Below are 17,832 nucleotides of genomic sequence, written 5' to 3' on the forward strand. Positions count from 1 at the left end.
TATGTGTTCTCCCTGCAGTTGTTGTCCCCAGATGAGAGTTCCCTTGTGCTGCCTCAGTTGAATCTCCTATACTTGACAGAGATGTGCCTGAGCAGCGGCCCTCCCCAGCCCTATCCCAAATCATACTTATTTTGCATAGGCGATACCATGGTCATGAAGATTGTTCTCCCAGGGTGAGGTTCATTCATTGCATTCTGGGTATGCTGACCCCTGTGATTTCCCCAAATGTGGGAAACTCGACTGCATTATTTGTGGTAGTGGGGGACTGTGTTTGTGCTTTCCTCTGGTCAGCTCTGGTAAAAGTCAGATTTCTTTGTCTCAGATCTTCCTCTAGCGTTGTTCTTCTTTCGAGAGTTCCCTTGTGCTGCCTCAGTTGGATCTCCTTCACTTGACAGGGGGTGCCCGAGCAGCAATCCTCCACAGCTCTGGCCCAACTCCTACTTACCTGCCAGGTGAGATACTATGATCTTCACTGTTAGGGCAATCAGGATGTGGAATTCCCTGCCAGGGAAGGTGGTAATGGCGGACTCTGTAATTGGATTTAAAAAAGGAATGGATACATTTCTGAATGAAAAAGCTATCCAAGGTTATAATACTTAAAATATCAACATGGTTAATCCGGGGGTAACATGAGTTGTAGTAGCTAACTTGTCATAAAACATTATTCAGCAAGTATGTAGAATCATCACAACTTAAAACAGGTTGAACACGATGGGCAATTTGCCTCTATTCAACCTCAAAAACTATGTTACTATATGTTACTCTATTACTATGTTACTGTAGTATACAGAACACCACAATGCAATGAGCAGTGATAGTGAGCACTGATGAGGATACTAGAACTGACACTGAGCAGCAAGATGCAGCACTGGACTATTAGTAATGTACTGTAGTATGCTGAGCACAACAATGCAGCACAAGACAATGAGCAGTGATACTGAGCACTGATGAGGATACTACTGAGAACTGACACTGAGCAGGAGAGACACACTACTAGTATTACTGAGCAGCAATAAGTATCCACTGATACTGAGCACTGATATTGAGATTTCCACTGAGAGAACATAGTCACGTCCTCTCCGCTCTCTCTTCAATGCACGAGTAAAAATGGCGGCAACGCGCAGCTCTTTATATGGAATCCGAATCTCGCGAGAATCCGACAGCGGGATGATGACATTTTCCCTTGTTCAGGTTTTCCGAGTCAGGCGGGAACAACCGAGCCTGCCTCGGACCAGTGTAAACCACGTGGAGTTCGTGGGGAATTCGGTTCTCGGAGAACCGAACCCGCTCCTCTCTACCTTATACCCATCAATTTTTTTTATTTTCAATCTAAGCCCCTGCAGTTTTCTGTAAGCATCTGGTTTGCTATGATGATCAACAAGTCACAAGGGCAAACACTCAGGGCTTGAGGCGTAGATCTTAGGACCAGCTGCTACAAGCATGGCAGAGGTGTCACTATCACTGGTGACACCCAGAGAGGTGGCGAGGGAGATTGTAATGCAGTGCGCGCAGATAAGCAGCGCAATGGTAAAATGGAGGCATGGTTTCATAGGTAGGGGCGTGGCCTGGTGGCCTGAATCTACATTTTGTTGCTCCGGGTGTCCCGGGAGTTGGGGGCTGCACCGGGGACTAGTGTGTGAGCGGTGCTGGCTCCTGCACAGTGACAGGGCATGGCCACTAGAGATGTGCACCGGAAATTTTTCGGGTTTTGTGTTTTGGTTTTGGGTTCGGTTCCGCGGCCGTGTTTTGGGTTCGAACGCGTTTTGGCTAAACCTCACCGAATTTTTTTTGTCGGATTCGGGTGTGTTTTGGATTCGGGTGTTTTTTTCAAAAAACCCTAAAAAACAGCTTAAATCATAGAATTTGGGAGTCATTTTGATCCCAAAGTATTATTAACCTCAATAACCATAATTTCCACTCATTTTCAGTCTATTCTTAACACCTCACACCTCACAATATTATTTTTAGTCCTAAAATTTGCACCGAGGTCGCTGGATGACTAAGCTCAGCGACCCAAGTGGCCGACACAAACACCTGGCCCATCTAGGAGTGGCACTGCAGTGTCACGCAGGATGGCCCTTCCAAAAAACACTCCCCAAACAGCACATGACGCAAAGAAAAAAAGAGGCGCAATGAGGTAGCTGTGTGACTAAGCTCAGCGACCCAAGTGGCCGACACAAACACCTGGCCCATCTAGGAGTGTCACTGCAGTGTCACGCAGGATGGCCCTTCCAAAAACACTCCCCAAACAGCACATGACGCAAAGAAAAAAAGAGGCGCAATGAGGTAGCTGTGTGACTAAGCTCAGCGACCCAAGTGGCCGACACAAACACCTGGCCCATCTAGGAGTGGCACTGCAGTGTCACGCAGGATGGCCCTTCCAAAAAACACTCCCCAAACAGCACATGACGCAAAGAAAAAAAGAGGCGCAATGAGGTAGCTGTGTGACTAAGCTCAGCGACCCAAGTGGCCGACACAAACACCTGGCCCATCTAGGAGTGGCACTGCAGTGTCACGCAGGATGGCCCTTCCAAAAAACACTCCCCAAACAGCACATGACGCAAAGAAAAATGAAAGAAAAAAGAGGTGCAAGATGGAATTGTCCTTGGGCCCTCCCACCCACCCTTATGTTGTATAAACAGGACATGCACACTTTAACCAACCCATCATTTCAGTGACAGGGTCTGCCACACGACTGTGACTGAAATGACGGGTTGGTTTGGACCCCCACCAAAAAAGAAGCAATTAATCTCTCCTTGCACAAACTGGCTCTACAGAGGCAAGATGTCCACCTCATCATCATCCTCCGATTCATCACCGTGTACATCCCCCTCCTCACAGATTATCAATTCGTCCCCACTGGAATCCACCATCTCAGCTCCCTGTGTACTTTGTGGAGGCAATTGCCGCTGGTCAATGTCTCCACGGAGCAATTGATTATAATTCATTTTAATGAACATCATCTTCTCCACATTTTCTGGAAGTAACCTCGTACGCCGATTGCTGACAAGGTGAGCGGCGGCACTAAACACTCTTTCGGAGTACACACTTGTGGGAGGGCAACTTAGGTAGAATAAAGCCAGTTTGTGCAAGGGCCTCCAAATTGCCTCTTTTTCCTGCCAGTATACGTACGGACTGTCTGACGTGCCTATTTGGATGCGGTCACTCATATAATCCTCCACCATTCTTTCAATGGTGAGAGAATCATATGCAGTGACAGTAGACGACATGTCCGTAATCGTTGGCAGGTCCTTCAGTCCGGACCAGATGTCAGCATCAGCAGTCGCTCCAGACTGCCCTGCATCACCGCCAGCGGGTGGGGTCGGAATTCTGAGCCTTTTCCTCGCACCCCCAATTGCGGGAGAATGTGAAGGAGGAGCTGTTGACCGATCAAGTTCCACTTGACTTGATAATTTTCTCACCAGCAGGTCTTTGAACCCCTGCAGACTTGTGTCTGCCGGAAAGAGAGATACAACGTAGGTTTTAAATCTAGGATCGAGCACGGTGGCCAAAATGTAGTGCTCTGATTTCAACAGATTGACCACCCGTGAATCCTGGTTAAGCGAATGAAGGGCTCCATCCACAAGTCCCACATGCCTAGCGGAATCGCTCTGTCTTAGCTCCTCCTTCAATGTCTCCAGCTTCTTCTTGAAAAGCCTGATGACGGGAATGACCTGACTCAGGCTGGCAGTGTCTGAACTGACTTCACGTGTGGCAAGTTCAAAAGGTTTCAGAACCTTGCACAACGTTGAAATCATTCTCCACTGCGCTTGAGACAGGTGCATTCCACCTCCTATATCGTGGTCAGATGTATAGGCTTGAATGGCCTTTTGCTGCTCCTCCATCCTCTGAAGCTTATAGAGGGTTGAATTCCACCTCGTTACCACTTCTTGCTTCAGATGATGCCTAGATGGGCCAGGTGTTTGTGTCGGCCACTTGGGTTGCTGTGCTTAGTCACACAGCTACCTCATTACGCCTCTTTTTTTATTTGCGTCATGTGCTGTTTGGGGAGTGTTTTTTGGAAGGGCCATCCTGCGTGACACTGCAGTGACACTCCTAGATGGGCCAGGTGTTTGTGTCGGCCACTTGGGTCGCTGAGCTTAGTCACACAGCTACCTCATTGCGCCTCTTTTTTTCTTTGCGTCATGTGCTGTTTGGGGAGTGTTTTTTGGAAGGGCCATCCTGCGTGACACTGCAGTGCCACTCCTAGATGGGCCAGGTGTTTGTGTCGGCCACTTGGGTCGCTGAGCTTAGTCACACAGCTACCTCATTGCGCCTCTTTTTTTCTTTGCGTCATGTGCTGTTTGGGGAGTGTTTTTGGAAGGGCCATCCTGCGTGACACTGCAGTGCCACTCCTAGATGGGCCAGGTGTTTGTGTCGGCCACTTGGGTCGCTGAGCTTAGTCACACAGCTACCTCATTGCGCCTCTTTTTTTCTTTGCGTCATGTGCTGTTTGGGGAGTGTTTTTTGGAAGGGCCATCCTGCGTGACACTGCAGTGCCACGCCTAGATGGGCCAGGTGTTTGTGTCGGCCACTTGGGTCGCTGAGCTTAGTCATCCAGCGACCTCGGTGCAAATTTTAGGACTAAAAATAATATTGTGAGGTGTGAGGTGTTAAGAATAGACTGAAAATGAGTGGAAATTATGGTTATTGAGGTTAATAATACTTTGGGATCAAAATGACTCCCAAATTCTATGATTTAAGCTGTTTTTTAGGGTTTTTTGAAAAAAACACCCGAATCCAAAACACACCCGAATCCGACAAAAAAAATTCGGTGAGGTTTAGCCAAAACGCGTTCGAACCCAAAACACGGCCGCGGAACCGAACCCAAAACCAAAACACAAAACCCGAAAAATTTCCGGTGCACATCTCTAGTGGCCATGCCCTGTCACTGTGCAGGAGCCAGCACCGCTCACACACTAGTCCCCGGTGCAGCCCCCAACTCCCGGGACACCCGGAGCAACAAAATGTAGATTCAGGACAACAGGCCACGCCCCTACCTATGAAACCATGCCTCCTTTTTACCATTGCGCTGCTTATCTGCGCGCACTGCATTACAATCTCCCTCGCCACCTCTCTGGGTGTCACCAGTGATAGTGACACCTCTGCCATGCTTGTAGCAGCTGGTCCTAAGATCTACGCCTCAAGCCCTGAGTGTTTGCCCTTGTGACTTGTTGATCATCATAGCAAACCAGATGCTTACAGAAAACTGCAGGGGCTTAGATTGAAAATAAAAAAAATTGATGGGTATAAGGTAGAGAGGAGCGGGTTCGGTTCTCCGAGAACCGAATTCCCCACGAACTCCACGTGGTTTACACTGGTCCGAGGCAGGCTCGGTTGTTCCCGCCTGACTCGGAAAACCTGAACAAGGGAAAATGTCATCATCCCGCTGTCGGATTCTCGCGAGATTCGGATTCCATATAAAGAGCTGCGCGTTGCCGCCATTTTTACTCGTGCATTGAAGAGAGAGCGGAGAGGACGTGGCTATGTTCTCTCAGTGGAAATCTCAATATCAGTGCTCAGTATCAGTGGATACTTATTGCTGCTCAGTAATACTAGTAGTGTGTCTCTCCTGCTCAGTGTCAGTTCTCAGTAGTATCCTCATCAGTGCTCAGTATCACTGCTCATTGTCTTGTGCTGCATTGTTGTGCTCAGCATACTACAGTACATTACTAATAGTCCAGTGCTGCATCTTGCTGCTCAGTGTCAGTTCTAGTATCCTCATCAGTGCTCACTATCACTGCTCATTGCATTGTGGTGTTCTGTATACTACAGTAACATAGTAATATAGTAACATATAGTAACATAGTTTTTGAGGTTGAATAGAGGCAAATTGCCCATCGTGTTCAACCTGTTTTAAGTTGTGATGATTCTACATACTTGCTGAATAATGTTTTATGACAAGTTAGCTACTACAACTCATGTTACCCCCGGATTAACCATGTTGATATTTTAAGTATTATAACCTTGGATAGCTTTTTCATTCAGAAATGTATCCATTCCTTTTTTAAATCCAATTACAGAGTCCGCCATTACCACCTTCCCTGGCAGGGAATTCCACATCCTGATTGCCCTAACAGTGAAGATCATAGTATCTCACCTGGCAGGTAAGTAGGAGTTGGGCTAGAGCTGTGGAGGATTGCTGCTCGGGCACCCCCTGTCAAGTGAAGGAGATCCAACTGAGGCAGCACAAGGGAACTCTCGAAAGAAGAACAACGCTAGAGGAAGATCTGAGACAAAGAAATCTGACTTTTACCAGAGCTGACCAGAGGAAAGCACAAACACAGTCCCCCACTACCACAAATAATGCAGTCGAGTTTCCCACATTTGGGGAAATCACAGGGGTCAGCATACCCAGAATGCAATGAATGAACCTCACCCTGGGAGAAAAATCTTCATGACCATGGTATCGCCTATGCAAAATAAGTATGATTTGGGATAGGGCTGGGGAGGGCCGCTGCTCAGGCACATCTCTGTCAAGTATAGGAGATTCAACTGAGGCAGCACAAGGGAACTCTCATCTGGGGACAACAACTGCAGGGAGAACACATATTTTCAGATGAACATGGGAGGGCAGAAGGCTGCCTAATACTGAAGCACCCCAAACAACAAACCAAATGCAACAACTAGTACAAGCATTCCTGGGGGAAGTTCTGCAGAAGACGGATTTGCATACAGTGATGTCATCCAAGCAGTGGGCCAAAGTTGGCTGGAACCCTCATCTGCATATGAAAAGAGAAAAGGGGTATGCAGGGCATGGCGGCCTTTTGCGGCGCTTGGATGACCCTTAGTTCGCATTAAACACCCCCACCCTCCTACGGTGTGGGGCTCATGTTGACAATGCCCCAGCCCCTGAAGCATTCAAGCTGATTTCTTACAGCAGCTTGGCACTGTAACAGCTCCAGAGCTGCTCTGTAAGGCAAGTAAAGGGGTGTGTAGTTTGCATTGTGCATTGGAAGGCACAAAGTAAGCAGACAGGAGGAGAAGTCAGGATAGTACACAAGGGTATAAAAGGGAGGGGCTCAAGAAATAAGAAGTGGAAACAGACAGCAAACTAGGCTGGAGAGAGACCTGAGACAAAGAGATCTGAATTATACGAGAGCCGACCAGGGGAAACACAAATTATGCAGTCAAGTTTCCCACATTTGGGGAAATCGCAGGGGCAGCACACCCAGAGTGCAATGGGTGAGCCTTGCCCTGGGAGAAGCACCTTCATGTTCATAGTATCTCACCTGGCAGGTAAGTAGGAGTTGGGCTTGAGCTGGGGAGGGTCGCTGCTCGGGCACCCCCCTGTCAAGTGAAGGAGATCCAACTGAGGCAGCACAAGGGAACTCTCGAAAGAAGAACAAGGCTAGAGGAAGATCTGAAACAAAGAAATCTGACTTTTACCAGAGCTGACCAGAGGAAAACACAAACACAGTCCCCCACTACCACAAATAATGCAGTCGAGTTACCCACATTTGGGGAAATCACAGGGGTCAGCATACCCAGAATGCAATGAATGAACCTCACCCTTGGAGAATAATCTTCATGACCATGGTATCTCCTATGCAAAATAAGTATGATTTGGGATAGGGCTGGGGAGGGCCGCTGCTCAGGCACATCTCTGTCAAGTTAAGGAGATTCAACTGAGGCAGCACAAGGGAACTCTCATCTGGGGACAACAACTGCAGGGAGAACACATATTTTCAGATGAACATGGGAGGGCAGAAGGCTGCCTAATACTGAAGCACCCCCAAACAACAAACCAAATGCAACAACTAGTGCAAGCATTCCTGGGGGAAGGCCTGCCGCAGATGGATTTGCATATGGTGATGTCATCCAAGCATTGGGTCAAAGTTGGCTTCAACCCTCGTCTGCATATGAAAAGAGTAAAGGGGCGTGCAGGGCATGGCAGCCTTTTGCGGCGCTTGGATGACCCTTAGTTTGCATTAAACACCCCCACCCTCCTTCGGTGTTGGTCTCATGTTGGCCATGCCCCAGCCCCTGAAGCATTCAAGCTGATTTCTTGCAGCAGCTTGGCACTGTAACAGCTCCAGAGCTGCTCTGTAAGGCAAGTAAAAGGGTGTGGGCCCTGCAGCACTACCTGTAGTTTGCATTGTGCATTGGAAGGCACAAAGTAAGCAGAGAGGAGGAGAAGTCAGGATAGTGCACAAGGGTATAAAAGGGAGGGGCTCAAGAAAAAAGAAGTGGAAACAGACAGCAAACTAGGCTGGAGAGAGACCTGAGACAAAGAGATCTGAATTATACGAGAGCCGACCAGGGGAAACACAAATTCTGCAGTCAAGTTTCCCACATTTGGGGAAATCGCAGGGGCAGCACACCCAGAGTGCAATGGGTGAGCCTTGCCCTGGGAAAAGCACCTTCATGATCATAGTATCTCACCTGGCAGGTAAGTAGGAGTTGGGCTAGAGCTGGGGAGGGTCGCTGCTCGGGCACATCCCTGTCAAGTGAAGGAGATCCAACTGAGGCAGCACAAGGGAACTCTCGAAAAAAGAACAAGGCTAGAGGAAGATCTGAGACAAAGAAATCTGACTTTTACCAGAGCTGACCAGAGGAAAACACAAACACAGTCCCCCACTACAACAAATAATGCAGTCGAGTTTCCCACATTTGGGGAAATCACAGGGGTCAGCATGTCACAACTGAGGGCCTGAGCTGACGGGAGGCAGCCTCAGTTGTAGGGGCTGAGATGTACCGGAACCTGGGAGGTTGTATCAGACCCCTGGACATGTAAGTAACATGAATAATAACTGCCCGAAGGCGTGACCACGACAACTTGGATAAAAGTCAATGATGTTTATTATGACAACTCCGCAACACAGCAGCAGTAAAAGAAAACGTAAAAGTCAGCAAAGAATAAATACAGTTCCTGGGTACTACAGGATGGCAGGAGCCACAGGGCACTGGTAGTGTGAGATAGTTCTTATGATCTTCTAGATGGAAAGTCCTTACCAGGCCCGACTGTAGCAATGGAGATAACCCAGGATTGTGCCAGCTGGTGTTCCAGGAAAAGCTGGGTTGCTGAAGATAAAACAGCTGCTGTGGATACTGGCTGGAACCAGACTGTTGTTAGCACGGAGTGGATACTGGCTGGAACCAGTTAAATAATAAATGAACTTGGGAGCGATGAAATATGAACTGAAATGTAGAACTTGAGAGCGGAGAAATAATAATACCGGTGGAGAGTGGTAAAGTGTAGAAAGGACACCGGCCCTTTAAGGGAAGCTGTACTCTGCTGGAAGCTGAGCTGGAAGCAGATAATGTTGTAGCTGGAAACAGATGAATCCACAATGGATTGGAGAGTCAGGCTACACCGCAGGTGGAATGCTGGTGCGGATCTCTATGGTGGAAGTCTTGAGACAGGAGCTGGAACCTGGAAGACAATCACAGGAGAGAGACAAACAGGAACTAGGTTTGACAACCAAAGCACTGACGCCTTCCTTGCTCAGGCACAGTGTATTTATACCTGCAGCAAGGAAGGGATTGGCTAGGCAATTATGCAGATTATCAATACTGAGAACAGATTGGTGGAAATGATCAGCTGACAGAATCCAAGATGGCTGCGCCCATGCAGACACTTGGAGGGAAGTTTGGTTTGTAATCCATGTGGTAATGAAAACAGTAATGGCGGCGCCGGCCACCGGAGACAGGAGGCGCCAGGCTGACAGATGCACATCCAACCACGCGGACACAGCGGAGGCCGCGGCTGACGTAATCGCCACTCAGACACTCTGCATGCAGAAGTTCAGGGACGGCGGCGGAGGCCGCGGGAGACGCCATGCCAGGTGTAATATGGCGTTTACTGTGACAGCGTCCCAGAGTGACAGGAGAGGATACAGGAATGTACACATCAGGATAACAGATGGGATCCGGTCCTGGAGCGCTGAGCCAGCCTTAGGAGGCATCTGATGGGTAAGAAATGGCGTCCAGATACCCGGATCGTGACAGCACCCCCCCCTTTAGGAGTGGCCCCAGGACACTTCTTTGGCTTTTGAGGAAACTTGGAATGGAATCTCCGGACCAAGGCAGGAGCATGGACATCAGAAGCATTGGTCCATGAACGTTCCTCAGGACCATAACCCTTCCAGTCAATAAGATATTGTAGTTGACCGTAACGGTGACGTGAGTCCAGGATCTTGGCCACTTCATACTCAACGCCTCGTTGAGTTTGGACTTTCGGAGTTGGAGGAAGTGAGGAATGAAACCGATTCAAGATCAGCGGTTTCAACAGGGAAACATGGAATGTCCTGGGTATTTTTAAGAAGGGAGGCAACTGGAGTCTGTAAGCAACAGGATTGATGACTTGTTCAATCTTGAAAGGAGGACACATAGATGCGGAGGAAGGCCTCCAAGTCCTGATTCACCCTCTCGGTTTGACCATTGGTCTGAGGATGGTAAGCCGTGGAAAACTTTAGCTTGACTTGGAGGACTTGACATAAACTTCGCCAGAATTTGGCTGTGAATTGAACTCCTCGATCTGAGATAATTTCTTCAGGAAGACCGTGGAGTCGGAAGATCTCTTGTATGAATACTTGAACCAACTTGGAAGCTGACGGAAGACCGGTGAGAGGAATGAAGTGTGCCATCTTGGTGAACCGGTCAACTACCACCCAGATGGTATTGAACTTGTTGCACATGGGTAAGTCTGTAATGAAATCCATCGACAAGTGGGTCCATGGTCGACGGGGAACGGATAGTGGAACCAGTTGCCCCGCAGGCGACTGGCGGGATACTTTATGTTGGGCACACTTTGAGCAAGATGCAATAAACTCCAAGACGTCCTTTTTCAGAGTTGGCCACCAATAGGACCTAGAGATAAACTCCAGGGTTTTTTGGATACCTGTATGTCCGGCAAAACGGGAAGCATGGGCCCAATGCATGAGCTTCTTCCTTAGCATCGGCTTCACAAAACTTTTCCCTGATGGGGGCGTAGAGTCCATCCCTACCGTGGAGAATGCCAATGGATTTATAATAGGATGCTTGTCTGAAGACTCTGACTCATTTTCTTGCTCCCATGAGCGGGAAAGGGCATCGGCCTTGCGATTCTGAGAGCCCGGACAGAACTGGAGTTTAAAGTCGAACCTGGAAAAGAAAAGTGCCCATCTGGCCTGACGAGGGTTGAGACATTGTGCGCCCTTCAGGTATAAAAGGTTCTTGTGGTCTGTAAGTATGGTGATTGAATGAGAAGCTCCCTCCAACAGATACCTCCACTCTTCTAGAGCGAGCTTGATGGCTAGCAACTCCTGGTCGCCAATGGCATAGTTGCGCTCAGCTGGGGAGAACTTCCGGGAGAAGAAACTGCAAGGGTGTAAATGGCCATCTTTAGCCCTCTGAGATAACACCGCTCCTACTCCAACGGAGGAGGCATCCACCTCTAAGATGAAAGGAGAGTCGATGTCAGGCTGTTTCAGAACAGGCGCAGAGATGAACCTTTGTTTTAAAAGATGAAATGCTTGCATGGCTTCTTCAGACCACTTGGACGGGTTAGCACCCTTCTTAGTGAAAGCAGTAATAGGCACCACAATGGTGGAAAAGTCTCGTATAAACTTTCGGTAATAGTTGGCGAACCCTAAGAACCTCTGGACCCCTTTGAGGGTTAAGGGTACCGGCCAATTTTGGATTGCTTGTAGTTTCTCAGGATCCATCTCTAGTCCGGAACCGGACACAATGTACCCTAGAAACGGAATGGACTTGACTTCAAAGACGCATTTTTCTAATTTACAATAGAGATGATTGACACGGAGACGGGACAGAACCTCTTTAACCCAAAAACGATGTTCCTCTAAATCGTTGGCAAAAATGAGGATATCGTCTAGATAGACCACGACATGACGGTATAGAATGTCTCTGAAGATCTCATTGACAAAATGCTGGAAGACAGCTGGAGCATTGCTCAATCCGAAGGGCATGACGAGGTACTCATAATGTCCGTCACGGGTGTTAAAGGCGGTCTTCCACTCGTCACCCTCACGGATCCGGATGAGATTGTATGCACCTCGCAAGTCCAGCTTTGTAAAGATGGTAGCTCCGCTAACTCTGTCAAAGAGCTCAGTAATCAGGGGTAAAGGATAACGGTTCTTGATGGTAATGTCGTTCAAACCTCTGTAGTCGATGCACGGCCGCAGACCACCATCTTTCTTTTTTACAAAAAAGAAGCCTGCGCCGGCTGGAGAAGAAGAAGGTCGAATGAACCCCTTTGCTAGGTTCTCTTTAATATATTCCTCCATAGAATGCGTCTCAGGCAGAGACAACGGATAAGTTCGGCCTCGAGGTGGAACCTTCCCTGGAACGAGATCAATCGGACAGTCCCATTCTCTATGAGGAGGAAGGATATCAGCAGAAGCTTTACTGAACACATCCGTGAAATCTTGATATGGAGGAGGTGGAACATCAGACGACCTGGGGGAGGAAGAACAGACAGGCAATACTTTAAACAAACATGTCTCAGCACAGGAGGAACCCCATGCCAGGATTTGCGTAGTCGTCCAATCAATTGTAGGATTGTGAAGACGGAGCCATGGAAGGCCCAGGACCACAGGATGTGTGGCTCTTGGAATCACTAAAAAAGAAATAAGTTCGGAATGAAGAACTCCCACTCTCAGACGAACTGGTAGAGTCCTTAAAGAAATAACTGCATCAAAAATTTTGCTGCCATCCACGGCAGTTAAAGAAATGGACGAAGGAAGTCTCTCGGTGGGTAGGGACCACCGTTTAACATAGGCTTCGGTAATAAAGTTCCCAGCTGCTCCGGAATCAAGGAGGGCAATGACGTTCCGATAACGTTGAGCAACTTGAAGCGAGACTGGGAGATTACAATCTTGAGGAGATGGAGAGGAGATCATTACTCCTAGCCGGCCCTCTCCTTGGCGAGCTAGGATTTGGAGTTTCCCGGACGTTTGGGACAGGCATTAATGGTGTGAGACGGAGCTGCACAATAGAGACAGAGAAACTCGGAGAGACGTCTTCGGCGCTCAGCAGGAGTTAAACGGGAACGGCCAAGTTGCATGGGCTCATCTTTAGATGGTGACAGTTGACGAGGAGGAGGAGCAGAAGATTTTGGAGCAGATGATCTTCCACGCTCAGTTGCTCTCTCTCTGAAACGTAAATCAACTTTCGTGCAGAGTGAGATTAGCTCATCTAACTTAGAAGGTAAGTCTCTGGTAGCTAACTCATCTTTATTACGCTCAGATAAGCCATGCCAGAATGCAGCATACAGGGCCTCGTCGTTCCATGCCAGTTCGGATGCCAGGATCTGGAACTATATCAGATATTGTCCTACAGTACGTGACCCCTGGCGTAAACGGAGAATCTCGGATGAAGCTGAGGTTACCCGGCCTGGCTCGTCGAAGATGCGCCTGAATGTTGACACGAAGGCAGTGTAGGAAGATAGCAGGGTGTCGGACCTCTCCCATAACGGTGATGCCCAATCAAGGGCTGAGCCACTGAGAAGAGAAATAATGTAGGCAATTTTTGTACGGTCACTGGGAAAATTGCCAGGTTGTAGCTCAAACTGAATCTCACACTGGTTGAGAAATCCCCTGCAGAATCTTGGAGATCCGTCAAATTTTGCTGGCGTTGGAAGATGAAGACGTGGAGCAGAAATGGGTAAGGTGGGTGGGGTTATAGCTGGAGTCACTGTGGTTGACGCACCAGACGCGCCTGATCCACGGAGAGTTGTCAGAATCCCATCCAGCCGAGTAGAGAGATCCTGGAGACAGCGGATGATGTGGCCCTGTGCAGCCTCCTGATGTTCTAGTCGGGCTGCCAGTTCTTGCATCGGCCTGGCCGCTTGATCCTGGTCTCCGGCTGGATTCATTAGGTCAGTGCTTACTGTCACAACTGAGGGCCTGAGCTGACGGGAGGCAGCCTCAGTTGTAGGGGCTGAGATGTACCGGAACCTGGGAGGTTGTATCAGACCCCTGGACATGTAAGTAACAAGAATAATAACTGCCCGAAGGCGTGACCACGACAACTTGGATAAAAGTCAATGATGTTTATTATGACAACTCCGCAACACAGCAGCAGTAAAAGAAAACGTAAAAGTCAGCAAAGAATAAATACAGTTCCTGGGTACTACAGGATGGCAGGAGCCACAGGGCACTGGTAGTGTGAGATAGTTCTTATGATCTTCTAGATGGAAAGTCCTTACTAGGCCCGACTGTAGCAATGGAGATAACCCAGGATTGTGCCAGCTGGTGTTCCAGGAAAAGCTGGGTTGCTGAAGATAAAACAGCTGCTGTGGATACTGGCTGGAACCAGACTGTTGTTAGCACGGAGTGGATACTGGCTGGAACCAGTTAAATAATAAATGAACTTGGGAGCGATGAAATATGAACTGAAATGTAGAACTTGAGAGCGGAGAAATAATAATACCGGTGGAGAGTGGTAAAGTGTAGAAAGGACACCGGCCCTTTAAGGGAAGCTGTACTCTGCTGGAAGCTGAGCTGGAAGCAGGTAATGTTGTAGCTGGAAACAGATGAATCCACAATGGATTGGAGAGTCAGGCTACACCGCAGGTGGAATGCTGGTGCGGATCTCTATGGTGGAAGTCTTGAGACAGGAGCTGGAACCTGGAAGACAATCACAGGAGAGAGACAAACAGGAACTAGGTTTGACAACCAAAGCACTGACGCCTTCCTTGCTCAGGCACAGTGTATTTATACCTGCAGCAAGGAAGGGATTGGCTAGGCAATTATGCAGATTATCAATACTGAGAACAGATTGGTGGAAATGATCAGCTGACAGAATCCAAGATGGCTGCGCCCATGCAGACACTTGGAGGGAAGTTTGGTTTGTAATCCATGTGGTAATGAAAACAGTAATGGCGGCGCCGGCCACCGGAGACAGGAGGCGCCAGGCTGACAGATGCACATCCAACCACGCGGACACAGCGGAGGCCGCGGCTGACGTAATCGCCACTCAGACACTCTGCATGCAGAAGTTCAGGGACGGCGGCGGAGGCCGCGGGAGACGCCATGCCAGGTGTAATATGGCGTTTACTGTGACAGCGTCCCAGAGTGACAGGAGAGGATACAGGAATGTACACATCAGGATAACAGATGGGATCCGGTCCTGGAGCGCTGAGCCAGCCTTAGGAGGCATCTGATGGGTAAGAAATGGCGTCCAGATACCCGGATCGTGACAGCACCCCCCCCTTTAGGAGTGGCCCCAGGACACTTCTTTGGCTTTTGAGGAAACTTGGAATGGAATCTCCGGACCAAGGCAGGAGCATGGACATCAGAAGCATTGGTCCATGAACGTTCCTCAGGACCATAACCCTTCCAGTCAATAAGATATTGTAGTTGACCGTAACGGTGACGTGAGTCCAGGATCTTGGCCACTTCATACTCAACGCCTCGTTGAGTTTGGACTTTCGGAGTTGGAGGAAGTGAGGAATGAAACCGATTCAAGATCAGCGGTTTCAACAGGGAAACATGGAATGTCCTGGGTATTTTTAAGAAGGGAGGCAACTGGAGTCTGTAAGCAACAGGATTGATGACTTGTTCAATCTTGAAAGGAGGACACATAGATGCGGAGGAAGGCCTCCAAGTCCTGATTCACCCTCTCGGTTTGACCATTGGTCTGAGGATGGTAAGCCGTGGAAAACTTTAGCTTGACTTGGAGGACTTGACATAAACTTCGCCAGAATTTGGCTGTGAATTGAACTCCTCGATCTGAGATAATTTCTTCAGGAAGACCGTGGAGTCGGAAGATCTCTTGTATGAATACTTGAACCAACTTGGAAGCTGACGGAAGACCGGTGAGAGGAATGAAGTGTGCCATCTTGGTGAACCGGTCAACTACCACCCAGATGGTATTGAACTTGTTGCACATGGGTAAGTCTGTAATGAAATCCATCGACAAGTGGGTCCATGGTCGACGGGGAACGGATAGTGGAACCAGTTGCCCCGCAGGCGACTGGCGGGATACTTTATGTTGGGCACACTTTGAGCAAGATGCAATAAACTCCAAGACGTCCTTTTTCAGAGTTGGCCACCAATAGGACCTAGATATAAACTCCAGGGTTTTTTGGATACCTGTATGTCCGGCAAAACGGGAAGCATGGGCCCAATGCATGAGCTTCTTCCTTAGCATCGGCTTCACAAAACTTTTCCCTGATGGGGGCGCAGAGTCCATCCAAACCGTGGAGAATGCCAATGGATTTATAATAGGATGCTTGTCTGAAGACTCTGACTCATTTTCTTGCTCCCATGAGCGGGAAAGGGCATCGGCCTTGCGATTCTGAGAGCCCGGACAGAACTGGAGTTTAAAGTCGAACCTGGAAAAGAAAAGTGCCCATCTGGCCTGACGAGGGTTGAGACATTGTGCGCCCTTCAGGTATAAAAGGTTCTTGTGGTCTGTAAGTATGGTGATTGAATGAGAAGCTCCCTCCAACAGATACCTCCACTCTTCTAGAGCGAGCTTGATGGCTAGCAACTCCTGGTCGCCAATGGCATAGTTGCGCTCAGCTGGGGAGAACTTCCGGGAGAAGAAACTGCAAGGGTGTAAATGGCCATCTTTAGCCCTCTGAGATAACACCGCTCCTACTCCAACGGAGGAGGCATCCACCTCTAAGATGAAAGGAGAGTCGATGTCAGGCTGTTTCAGAACAGGCGCAGAGATGAACCTTTGTTTTAAAAGATGAATTGCTTGCATGGCTTCTTCAGACCACTTGGACGGGTTAGCACCCTTCTTAGTGAAAGCAGTAATAGGCACCACAATGGTGGAAAAGTCTCGTATAAACTTTCGGTAATAGTTGGCGAACCCTAAGAACCTCTGGACCCCTTTGAGGGTTAAGGGTACCGGCCAATTTTGGATTGCTTGTAGTTTCTCAGGATCCATCTCTAGTCCGGAACCGGACACAATGTACCCTAGAAACGGAATGGACTTGACTTCAAAGACGCATTTTTCTAATTTACAATAGAGATGATTGACACGGAGACGGGACAGAACCTCTTTAACCCAAAAACGATGTTCCTCTAAATCGTTGGCAAAAATGAGGATATCGTCTAGATAGACCACGACATGACGGTATAGAATGTCTCTGAAGATCTCATTGACAAAATGCTGGAAGACAGCTGGAGCATTGCTCAATCCGAAGGGCATGACGAGGTACTCATAATGTCCGTCACGGGTGTTAAAGGCGGTCTTCCACTCGTCACCCTCACGGATCCGGATGAGATTGTATGCACCTCGCAAGTCCAGCTTTGTAAAGATGGTAGCTCCGCTAACTCTGTCAAAGAGCTCAGTAATCAGGGGTAAAGGATAACGGTTCTTGATGGTAATGTCGTTCAAACCTCTGTAGTCGATGCACGGCCGCAGACCACCATCTTTCTTTTTTACAAAAAAGAAGCCTGCGCCGGCTGGAGAAGAAGAAGGTCGAATGAACCCCTTTGCTAGGTTCTCTTTAATATATTCCTCCATAGAATGCGTCTCAGGCAGAGACAACGGATAAGTTCGGCCTCGAGGTGGAACCTTCCCTGGAACGAGATCAATCGGACAGTCCCATTCTCTATGAGGAGGAAGGATATCAGCAGAAGCTTTACTGAACACATCCGTGAAATCTTGATATGGAGGAGGTGGAACATCAGACGACCTGGGGGAGGAAGAACAGACAGGCAATACTTTAAACAAACATGTCTCAGCACAGGAGGAACCCCATGCCAGGATTTGCGTAGTCGTCCAATCAATTGTAGGATTGTGAAGACGGAGCCATGGAAGGCCCAGGACCACAGGATGTGTGGCTCTTGGAATCACTAAAAAAGAAATAAGTTCGTAATGAAGAACTCCCACTCTCAGACGAACTGGTAGAGTCCTTAAAGAAATAAC

General features: G+C 48.5%; 5 non-coding genes across 5 annotated transcripts; 1 reads left to right on the plus strand and 4 right to left on the minus strand.

Annotated features, from left to right (window-relative positions):
- Window positions 1-122: 122 nt before the first annotated feature.
- On the plus strand, window positions 123-286 carry LOC134997709 (U1 spliceosomal RNA). Its single transcript, XR_010200099.1, has one exon. It is a non-coding gene; the product is annotated as a U1 spliceosomal RNA (small nuclear RNA).
- Window positions 287-6,266: 5,980 nt separating this feature from the next.
- On the minus strand, window positions 6,267-6,430 carry LOC134997718 (U1 spliceosomal RNA). The gene has a single exon (XR_010200108.1). It is a non-coding gene; the product is annotated as a U1 spliceosomal RNA (small nuclear RNA).
- Window positions 6,431-7,084: 654 nt separating this feature from the next.
- LOC134997748 (U1 spliceosomal RNA) lies at window positions 7,085-7,247 on the minus strand. Its single transcript, XR_010200136.1, has one exon. It is a non-coding gene; the product is annotated as a U1 spliceosomal RNA (small nuclear RNA).
- Window positions 7,248-7,399: 152 nt separating this feature from the next.
- LOC134997730 (U1 spliceosomal RNA) lies at window positions 7,400-7,563 on the minus strand. The gene has a single exon (XR_010200119.1). It is a non-coding gene; the product is annotated as a U1 spliceosomal RNA (small nuclear RNA).
- A 674-nt stretch (window positions 7,564-8,237) lies between these two features.
- LOC134997753 (U1 spliceosomal RNA) lies at window positions 8,238-8,400 on the minus strand. The gene has a single exon (XR_010200141.1). It is a non-coding gene; the product is annotated as a U1 spliceosomal RNA (small nuclear RNA).
- Window positions 8,401-17,832: the final 9,432 nt, after the last annotated feature.

Source organism: Pseudophryne corroboree, unplaced genomic scaffold, assembly GCF_028390025.1.
Source record: "Pseudophryne corroboree isolate aPseCor3 unplaced genomic scaffold, aPseCor3.hap2 scaffold_1462, whole genome shotgun sequence".
Classification (NCBI taxonomy): domain Eukaryota; kingdom Metazoa; phylum Chordata; class Amphibia; order Anura; family Myobatrachidae; genus Pseudophryne; species Pseudophryne corroboree.